The following is an 8,482-nucleotide window of genomic DNA, read 5'->3' on the forward strand; positions in this document are numbered from 1 at the left end:
TCTCTCCGCTTCTGTGGACTCAGTGGTTCAGCTCTGTCCTCTGTTCAAGGTCTTGCAAAGCTGCAATCAAGGTGTCAGCGGAACGGAGTTTTCAGCCGGATGCTTGAATGGGGAAGAGTCTGCATCTGAGCTAGTTCTGGTTGTCACAGACTTTATTTCTTCACAACTGTATACCTAAGGCCGGACTTTCTGCTGGCTGTTGGCCAGAGGCCACCATCCGGTCGAGGTGGCGGCTTCCTCAATGTGGCTGCTCACTCCGTCAAGCCTGTAAGAGAACCTACTAGTGTGTGCTGGTAAGATGGAGATATCGATATCTCCCATATATAGATATAGAAATATTGCATATTATATATCCTGGGAATAACATCCCATCACCTTTGCCATATTCTATTGCTTGGTTCCACCTGCACTCAAGGGGAGGGATTTACACAAAGGCGTGGACACCAGGAGGTAGGAATTATTGGGGGTCCCCCAAGGGTCTGTCATCCACAAAGGGTCACATTACCTGCTGAGAATTTAAAAGTAATCATAAATCCAACTAAAGTTGGTCTGCTTTTCTATTAATGCCACGAACTGTCAATTTTAGATGTGACAAACTACTTCCTGAAAAAGTCTTTTGTTTTAAGGTCTAAACAGTTGCTGGGATTGCTGTTGAGTTTTCATAATGCATAGGTCAGCTTCATTTTTAAAATTACTTATCTTTTAATGCATTGTATTCTACATGGAAGTAAGCTCCAAGTTATACGAATAGTTGGTCCCCAACACACGGACTTAGCTCTATGCCTTCGTCTTAAGAGTAAGTCTGTAATGGTTTAGAGTCATTTGAGATTGTTTTGGGTGCAGTGCACGGCTCCAGCCCTCTTGTAGTACATAGTACTGTGTGTAAATAGATTTGAAATACAGTCACAACAGTGACTGTAAAGACTGAGAAACTGAACTGAGTTGCTTCAGTTCTGTTATTATATAGCACCATGTGGAGTTTTTGTATTTAAAATTTAATACTGTGAAGGAAGCGATGCAAACTGAGACGTGCGATGTTTTTATTTGGTAAATACACATCTCGGCTAACATAGGAAATACTTTACCAAATTTTAACATTAACTTTAAAGTGGAAAATTCCCTTACAATTATTTATTGTAAAACTGCAAAACGAATCAAGAAAACAAAACATTGCAACATTGGGATTTAGTAGTTGCCTAATACTTGGTGAGTTACTGTTTTGCTGCTTAGGAATAAAAATAGCTAGCCCTAATTTGGCTCACCATGTGCTAGACTCTTCCAAACGCACACTCAACACACACTCGTATCTGTATCAACTCGTTAAAACAACCCTAACAGGTAAGTCCTGCTATTAATTTTACAGATAAAATAATCTGGGGCACAGAAAGATTGTGATCTGCTCAAGATCATCCAACTAGAGTGAATGAGAACTGGAATTTGAACCGGGTAATGTGGCTCCAATCGCTGAATTCTTAGCCGCTAGTGAGAAAAGACAAAGCGAAACCAATATCCCCAACAACCCTGCAGGCCGATGAAAGCCCTTCAAAAAGGACAGGAGGGCTTCCTTCTATTCCAGACCGGCCCCTGCTGGATCCTGGGCGGAGGGAGAGCTGGCTTCCTGAGAGGGTGCTCTCTTGGCGTGCCCTCCTCTGCCCTCTTCTGCCAGGCCCAGGTTTCTCCTGGCCCTTCCCAGTTTCCGGCCCTTTGCTCCAGGCCAGGTCTCAGGGTCAGAAGCTCGCGAGTCCTCTATTTACTGTTTGGTTTCCACGGTGACACGTAGGCGCCGTCAGCGCCTACCGTCACAGGCCCCGCAGCGCGGCCCCCACCCGGCGCCGTGACGTCTGCCCGCCGCTTCCGCTCTGCCCATATTTGGCGTAGCCCGCGAGCCGCGGGTGGGGAGGAGGCGGCGAACCGGACTCCCGCCTCGCCCCGCCCCCTGTTCCCGGCCACGCCCCCGCGGGGTGCTGGCTGAGGCTGTGTGTCACGCGCCCCCCGCCCCCGCCTCTTCCCGCAGGTCTGAGGTGCGGAGAGGGACGAGGGCGTTAGGGACCCCAAGAGAGGGCGTGGGTGATCGGATGAGCTCTGAGGTCTCTAAACATTCCTTGACTCTTTGAGGCTGCAGACAAGATTTCGGGCTGTCTCGTCCGTCCCGGGTGGGTGAGCTCGGATCACGATTTTCTCACTCGGTGCCGGAAATCATGGAAACTGCCATCCCTAGCCTAACTCTATTTTATATTTTATAGGCTCGAACTTAAAATTCTCGCCCATGGCGCAGTGGAAGGTTTGAAGCCGGAGGCTGTGGGACCAGTGTTGCCCCTTGGGGGATAAGTGACCTTGGGAAGGTCACTTCCCTTTACCCGGCCTGGTATAATGCACTGTGGGGGTGGCTGGAGTGATCGTGCTGTTAGTAGCAGTCTCAGTCAGGTTCGTGAGGAGGGGGGATCGTCCGTCACCTTCGAGCTATCCCCTATCCCCATGGCATAATTGGAATGTCAGTGAAGCTCGCTGAGGACCCCTGATCCTAAGAGTAACCGGATTTGTGTGGCTCTTTGAGCCTTGCTCGTATGAGGCGCTTAATTAACTCAGTTAACTGATTATTGAATGAATCCTAAGCAAATTACCTTCGGATTTCACCTTCATAAATCCGGATCCCCGCAATTCCTCTTACAGGCGGAAGGAAGAATATTGCGATGATTAATAATCGCGCAGCAGGGTTGCTGATGTAAAGCGATTTGCAGATGTAAAGGGCAATAAGCATTCCTGGGAGGAATCCAACGAGATTCCAGAAGTCTCCGAGGGAGCGGTGGGTGTATGCCGCCGGGCCCTGAAGGCGGGGGTGAGGCGGGCAGTGCCGCAGAGGCCACTGCTGGGGACGCGACTGCCGGCATGGGGCTAACTCTTCAAGCCGCTCAGTCGCGCGCCCTTCCTCCCCCCAGTTCCCCAGTTTCTCTGGCCAGAGGACTGTGTGTTTTCCAGAATATCAGAGCTGGAACACACATCAGACATTTCCCCCTAATCCAGTCTTTCTGTTTCACAAATGGGGAAACTAAGGCTCAGAGAAGTTGCTTCATCCATCCAAACTTGCACAGCTAGTTAGAGACGGATAAAGACGAGGCTTTCTGGCTTCAAACTAGAGTCCTTTCCACCTCACCTCTAACCCCCTGTGCTCTTGTGGCTTGGGGACTCTGCTGCCTGGCGCAGATGGTAGGGTGTGCAGTAAAGTTAAATACTGACTTCAGGCCTCTTAAGGATGCCAGTGGGACACCTGCTGCTGTACACAGCCCGCAGCCTGACACCAGGGCCTGCAGTGATGGCCAGGAGGTGTGTACTTCCAAAGCCACAAGCATTCCTCCTTTCAGTGGCTGGAATGGCTTCTCTTGTCCAGAGAACCAGAGTGGCTGTCCTGAAACCAGTCTTAGACTAGCAGTTGGTCATTTCTCATAGTTACCCAAGCCCTGCATTAAGCTTTTCTCAGCCGAGACAACAGCAGAAGGCATAAAGCCTGAACCCGTGGGAACCCCATTTTGCTCATTGGAAGGTCTTTTCATGGTACATAGAGGTTAGATTCTATAGGGGAATGTGTCTCTTCCCTTTCCGTCTCAACCAGCTTCCTCTTACATTACACATTCTATTTCTTCCCTAACTTCTAGACTGAGTATGAAGGCAGCTCAGGCTGAGAAGATTGGTGCCCACCGCCGGCCTCAGTCATCCCCCACCGGCTGATTTGGAGTCTGAGATCCTTCACCTCTGGTTGTACTCGGAGTTACAGCGGTAGAAGCAGCAGCTCTGCCCCCTGGTGGACATATGAGGCACAGCGCCCTTTTCCAATTCCAGAAGAGCACCGTGGTGGTGCCAGAGAGGAAGGAAGAGCTCTTTGTTCATTCTGATACAAATAGCAAAATTTGACAGAAGAAAAATAATCCCAGCCCTTTCTCTTTCTAGTTTATTTCTGAGGGTCTGGTCAATTTGGATGCAGAAAAGACTTCTGTTGTTTCTCTTGCCTGGACTGTATTTTTCCCTCCTACTGTCCAAACCCTGCCCCCTTTTAAAGCCCTGTTTCAAGTTCCACCTCCTTCATAACAACTTTTCTGACTCTCCTCTCCTATATGTCTTCTAAATACAGCCGTACACAGACCCAGCACTCAGAGTGCACACTTGCATGTCATTAGTGTTGTTTCCTTGAGGGTGGGAGCCATGTTTTGTGTGTCTTTGTGTTCGTAGATTCCATATTGCCCAGCACAGGGCTCAGGACAGAAACTGCTCTCAGTAAGCTCTTGCTGATTAATTGATTAATCCCTGCAAAAGCAAACTCTAAGGCTTCGCTTCGACAAACCTTCCAGAAATGTCAGTTCTTTGGGGGACTCTAGATAGTGACCTAACCAGATATAGCCTTGCACAAGAAGTAGTCCACAAAGCAATTTCACAAGAGAACACCACCACTACCCAGAGAGGGATGAGGAAGTTCGAAGAGGACTCTCAGAGAGATGCAGAGGAGGGTGGCCACGTGGAAAGGTCAAAGGATGAAGAATTAGGAGGGAGAGGCCTCTGCTCCTGAGCTCAGAGAGGCAGCACAGGCTCGATCGCCCGGGTAGATCCCACTGCACCATGTGCTGTGTGGCCTTAGGCAAGTTGACTCCCCTCTCTGGGTGTCAGTTTCTCCTCTGTAAAAGTAAGTACCCATCTCCTAGCAATCGGATGAGGATACTTTGAGTTGCTATTTGCAAAGTGCCTGGCACGGAAGTGCCATATAACAGTTCGTAAATGAATTTTCCAGCTCAGGTGTCTTGTGAATGGATGGGGATTATTATACGATCTCTCGGTTCCCTTTCGCACCGGCCTTCCAGAACAGCGTGTGAGCTTTGGGGTCGGACAGGCCTGAGTTGACTCTTGTCTCTGTCAGCAGTTGTGTGACTTTGGGCCAGTCGCTCTACTTCTTGGAGCCTCGGTGTCCTCGTCTGTGATATGAGGATAACTGTGTCTACCTCAAGACTGGTGTGTGCATTGCACGCTGGTGACGTGCCTGGCATAGAAGGAGCTTAATAAACAGAAGCGATGGTTATTACTGACGAGAGGAGCCATATATAAAGGAGAAGAGGGTCTCCAAAATCTCTGACGTTTCAAGGAAGAGCGAGCATACTGAAAAGCAACGACGCCGGCTCAGCCAGGGAGCTTGGGGTGTAGGGGGGAGGCCCTGGGTCTGGGCCGTGACTGGATATCACAGGCGCTGAAGAAACCAAGAATGGTTTGACTTGCACATCAGCTCTAGGAACATTTTCTGCCTGAGGGCTGCGCTGAGGGTGTGGACCCAGTGGGGCTAGGTGCCAGCTGGAGGCCCTTCTGCGCTCCTTCCCAGGAGAGCGGACTTTAGTAAGACAGGGTGTGGGCAGGGTGGGCCTCGGAAACCTGTCGTTGCGGAGCGTGCATGTGTGGGAATGGCCCAGAGACATCGTGCGCCACGACCCGCACTTCGAGGAGCGGTGTGGCCTCCCTCACGGCAGGACGTGTCTGCACAGCTCCTCAGCGCTGCCATTCCCGAACCCGTCCAAGGACACCGGGACTGGCTGCGGGCACTTCTCCAAGGGCTGGGGGGAAGGAGGCTGATGATAGTCTTAAAGCCAAATTAGCCTTACTTCCCTTGAGCGGCAGGTGTGGAAAAGTACTAAATGGGATATGCAAACGCCGTTTGTATGCCTTTGAGTTCTTTTCAAAGTTGGGGTGGGGGGAGGAGGGTTGCAATCCCAGTGATAGGGTGTTGCAATCCCAAACATGCTGGGAATCACTCCCACGGTCCTCTCCTCACACTTGACGGTTCTTGTCCCCTTGTGACCCACGAGGAGTTGTGTTCTCCCCGATGGCAGGGTCTATACGAGGGGGGCTCACTATTCTGGGATCCCAGACACAGTCTGAGACCTGGAGAAATCCACCTCAGCGGCTGTTTGGGGATCACAGAGGAATCTGTAAGCCCCAGTCCAAACCCCTATTTCTTGTGACGGCAACTGCGTGGGCCCCCGTGACTAGCAATAGACCAGAACTCACAGGAAGAAACGATCTGTAAAAAAATAGGACCTACGAAGAGTCACGAAGGTGCCAGGATTCGTTGTCTGTGGGGGAAGAGGGAATGTGTTTTTCTTCGTTTTGCTTGTTTGTTCTTTCTGATTTTTTGTTTTTGGCAAGCACCTATTGCTTTTGCAACAAGAAAAGATGTTTTTTAAATGTTCCCAGCAGAGCGGTTTGTTTTTTTTTAATAGATAATAAATGGGAAGGTTCAAACACTCTCTGATTTTTCTTTTTGTTGTTGTTGTTGCTTTTCCTCTCTTTCCAAAAGAAATAAATGCTCCTGGTGAAACCTTTGACAATTCAGACAATCAAAATAAAGAAAATTAAAAAAAATCACCTGTAGTGTCATCACAGAGGTAATGACTGTCATTACTTCTGATTCTACCCTTCCTGTACGCTTTAGTTTTATAGTCTTTCGTTTTTATGAAAACAGGACGATGCTGTCATAACGTTTTGTAATCTGCTTTTTCTACACCGTAGATCATGAACATATTTTTCTACGTGATCAGATTTAATCTCTAGTTACATAGGATTCTGGTTATAAACATCTAACAATTTAACCCACTCTGCATTGTTGAAATATAACCTTTGGGTGGTTTCTAATTTTTTTGCTCTTATAGACAAGGCTGCAGATACCTTCCCAGCGAATTTTTTTGTGCACATCCAAGATTGTTTCTTCTGGGGGTGGGCCGAGGGTGTGCTCCTTCTTCAGGCTTCTGAAAGGCAGCTGCACCGTAAGTAGAGATTGTCACACGGTAGCGTGCTCAGGCCCTGTCACAAAGGGGAAGGCATATCGGCTCACCCCGTTTCTAGCTGTGTAATTGTAAAAATTATTTACCTTTTCGACACTTCAATTTCCTCAACTATAAAACTGGAACAAGAGTAGCTATGTAGTTCAGACGGTCGTCAGGACTGGCTGAAAAACGTGTAAAGTGGTGGCTGGCCCAGCACGTCATGAGCCCCTCTGTAAGCGGAGCCCTCCGTAAGCTTGTGGTTCTTGGCGTCTGGATTGTCTTTCCTTCAGGGGAAGAAGCTGTCCTGAGATTGATGTCTGGTTGCCTGGGACAGTGCGGGGAGAACTCAGGCAGGTTTCAATGGCAAATGGCGAAGATGCTGGAGAGGGGAAGGTAGAGGTGAACAGGTAGCAGAGAAGTGGCTGGTGGGGAGGAGGGTGAGGAAGGGTTAGAAGAGGAGAGAGTGGGCTGTCGGGCAGAATGGGACTCAGTGGGCAGGAGCGAGATGTTGGCAGGGACATTGGCAAGCAGGGGTGAGTGCCAGTCACTTTGCGCAGCTTGGGGGTGGATCTTCTGTCCTCCACTCTGGGCAACTCCCCCCCCCCCCCCCCGACTACTTTCCGCCTCTCTCTGAGCCCCATGTTGCTTCACTCACTACCAGTCTTCTTTCGGTTCCTTGAGTGCAACGTTCCTCTCTGTTGTGTGACCTTTGTGCATTCTCTCCTCCTGCCAGGGGCTCCTACTCTTTGCCTGGTTAACTTTTTTTTTTTTTTTTTTTTTTTAGATTTTACTCATTTATTTGTCAGACAGAGAGAGCGAGCACAAGTAGGGGGAGTGGCAGGCAGAGGGAGAAGCAGGCTCTCTATCCAGCAGGGAGCCCAATGCAGGACTCAATCCCAGGACTCTGGAATCATGACCCGAGCCGAAGGTAGATGCTTAACTGACTGAACCACCCAGGTGCCCCTCATGGCTAATTTTCAGGCAGCATCAGATTGCAAGCTTAAAACTCACTTCCTCAGAGGGGCCTTCCCTGACCATTTGGTATAAACCAGGTCCCCTCCCTCCCGTGACTGTCTCATGGCCCTCTGTACCCACATGGCAACATCAAGGTCAGTAGTTACGTGTGTGATGGTTCTTCCTTGGTGTCCCCACTAGGCTGAAAGCTCCACGAGGGTAGGAAGAGGGTCTGTTTTTTGCTCACAACTGTATCCCTGATGTCCAGGACATAGTAGTCACTCAATAAGTATTTATTGAAATGGAAGAAGAAACCAGTTCCTTTGTGACCTGTAAAATGCTTTTACATCCCTCCCGTGGCTTCAGTCCCATCTTGATTGATGCTGGCTGACTGGCTGAAGGAAGAGGAGATTCGGGGGCTGGGAGGGATGTCTTAACCAGTTCCTCTCCCCTCCTCCTTTCCCTTGAGCAAGTGGGCTTCCCTTTCTCAGACAAGAAACTTGAAATCAGTGCTTCTTAAACTTTATGTTGTATATCAATTACCTGGGGATCTTCTTATCATATGAATTGTGATCACGGGGGTCTAGGATCCTCCCTGGGGTTGGGTCCCAAGATGCTGCATCTCTAAGGACCTCCCAGGTCAGGCCCCTGTGGTTGAACAGAGAAGCTTTCTATTCCGGGCGCCACTGCGATGTTCCTAAGGTTGAGTCGCTTCGCCCTCTGTCGGCCACTGGCGG

General features: G+C 49.5%; 1 long non-coding RNA gene across 1 annotated transcript; it reads left to right on the forward strand.

Annotated features, from left to right (window-relative positions):
- Positions 1–1,964: 1,964 nt before the first annotated feature.
- Positions 1,965–6,254, forward strand: LOC123798967 (uncharacterized). Its single transcript, XR_006781465.2, has 3 exons — positions 1,965–2,153; positions 2,244–2,424; positions 3,651–6,254. It is a non-coding gene; the product is annotated as an uncharacterized LOC123798967 (long non-coding RNA).
- The last annotated feature ends 2,228 nt before the right edge of the window (positions 6,255–8,482 follow it).

The sequence above is a fragment of the Ursus americanus genome, chromosome 26 (assembly GCF_024610735.1).
Source record: "Ursus americanus isolate L20-20 chromosome 26, mUrsAme1.1.p, whole genome shotgun sequence".
Taxonomy (NCBI): Eukaryota; Metazoa; Chordata; class Mammalia; order Carnivora; family Ursidae; genus Ursus; species Ursus americanus.